This window comes from Dipodomys ordii, unplaced genomic scaffold, assembly GCF_000151885.1.
Source record: "Dipodomys ordii isolate 6190 unplaced genomic scaffold, Dord_2.0 Scaffold3, whole genome shotgun sequence".
Classification (NCBI taxonomy): domain Eukaryota; kingdom Metazoa; phylum Chordata; class Mammalia; order Rodentia; family Heteromyidae; genus Dipodomys; species Dipodomys ordii.
Genome location: NW_012267219.1, coordinates 1,727,909 through 1,730,168, shown reverse-complemented (window position 1 = coordinate 1,730,168; position 2,260 = coordinate 1,727,909).

Below are 2,260 nucleotides of genomic sequence, written 5' to 3'. Positions count from 1 at the left end.
TCTGTCCCTCAGCTCTTCAGCTCAAGGCGAGCGCTCTACCACTTGAGCTACAGCGCCACTCCCGGTTTTCTGGTGGTTTATTGGAGATAGGAATCTCAAGGTCTCTCCTGCCCGGGCTGGCTTTGAACTGCGATCCTCAGATCTCAGCCTCCTGAGTAGCTAGGATTACAGGCGTGAGCCACCAGCGCCCGGCTAGCTTATTATTATTTTTTTTTTATAAAAACACCTTCATTTTGCTCAAAAGGTTATTATTATTTTTTGAGTTAAATCTCAGGACCTGTGAAATCAGATCAGTTTGAGACACCCCTGAATTAAGATGTTTTTCTTGCCAGCCTCTGGTGGCTCACACCTGTAATCCTAGCTACTTAGGAGGCTGACATTTGAGGATCCTTGTTCAAAGCCAGGCCAGACAGGAAAGTCCAGGGCCTTCTTTTCTCCAACTAAGCTAAAAAAAAAAAAAATGGAAGTAGCACTGTGGCTTGAAGTGGTAGTTTGTTTTCCTTAAGCAAAAAGAGCTCAGGGACAGTGCCCAGGTCCTGAGTTCAAGCCTCACAATGGACAAAAAAAAAAGAGAGAGAAGGATAATTTTCTTTTTTCTTTTTTTTTTGGTATGGTCATGGGGCCTGAACTCTGGGTCTGGGCGCTGTCCCTCAGCTCTTTAGCTCAAGGCTAGCGCTCTACCTATTGAGCCACAGCGCCACTTCCGGCTTTCTTTTTCTGCTTATGTGGTGCTGAGGAATCGAACCCAGGGCCTCATGCATGCAAGGCAAGCGCTCTACCACTGAGCCACCTTTCCAGCCCCGAGATAATTTTCTTTTGGGGCTAAATGAGTGGCTCAGGTGGTAGAGTGACAGCCAACAAATAAATGTGTCAGATACTGTATGAGTCCGTCACTTTTCTCTTATTTTATTCCAGACCTCTGACTCTGACTTCTCTGAATGTAGGAAGTCTAGATTTTTGTTTGTTTTTTAGTGATGGTGTTTAAGAATAGAACAGAGAGTCTGGTAATATGGCTTAATGGTAGAGTGCTTGCCTAACATTCATGAAGCCCTGGGTTTGATTCCTTAGTACCACATTCTACCACTTTGAGCCACAGAACCACTTCCGGTTTTCTGATGGCTAATTGAAGAGTCTCAAGTATTTTCCCGCCTGGGCTGGCTTTGAACTGTGATCCTCAGACCTCAGCCTCCTGAGTAGCTAGTGTTACCTTTGTGAGCCACCAGCACCTGATTCTTGAGTTGTTTTATGAAGGTCCATATACCAGCCTTTTTTGGGAGATTCCCCTCTCCCCTTTGCATGCTGTCTATCGAAACAAAGACCTCTTGCCTACAACCAATGCTCTATTACTCATCAACATCCCCAGTCCAGAGAAACACTTTAGTACTGTATCCTCAATAAGGAATTTCTTTTGGAGTTCCTTTATAAGAGCCTTTTAGAAGCAGCAATGACAGTTCAAGGGCTCAACTACATTTATTTCGATCCATTCTAAAGCAATTCAGGCTCATCCTTGGGGCCCAAGAAACCCTTCGAGTAACTGTTTGCCTTAAATAGCTCAATTGACTGTGCTCAAATCCCTCTGAGGGGTAATGTCCAGGTCCATGCGCTGGACGTTGACAGTCCAGGAGTCTTGTTCCATTGGGGTAGGGGAAGACACAGGAGGTGACAACCACAGTTGGGAATTCCAGGTGCCTTTAAATATTGTAGAAAAAGTGGCCTTTGGGGACCGAGTCAGGAGTCAGACTCCCTGCTTCCTTTTTCTCTCCTCTATCTAGAAATCATAGGAAATGCCAGTGAGTTTCGGGGGCTTGGGGGTCAGAGGTGATGGAGTGGCTCATAGGAGCACCGCCCTGCACAGGGAGTGGACTGGGACAAGATGGGAATACCCAGCAAACGATTCTGTCCTTTTTTTTTTTTTTTAAATAATCTTGGGAGCCTTTTAATCTAGTTTCTGAAATTACCGAGAGCCCGAAAGTTCTGTTTCGAAGTCCAGGGTTAATTTTGTTCAAGAAAGGTCAAAAGCCAAAACGTTGCTTTCCACACCACCCAAACAATCCCGCGTTTGATTCCACTTGTCCCCGCTGGGGTCCCGTAGCCCTGTTTTGGCCCAGCTTTTCCGTCACACCCCTTCTTCCGGGGCTATCGGTGCTTGGCTCCTTCTGATTGGCTCAGACTCTTCCCAAGCTCTTGCTGATTGGAAGCGACGACTGCCAGTTCGACGTCCCTCCTCCCGTAGGCTAGGTTGAGGTAGAGGCGCGGGGGA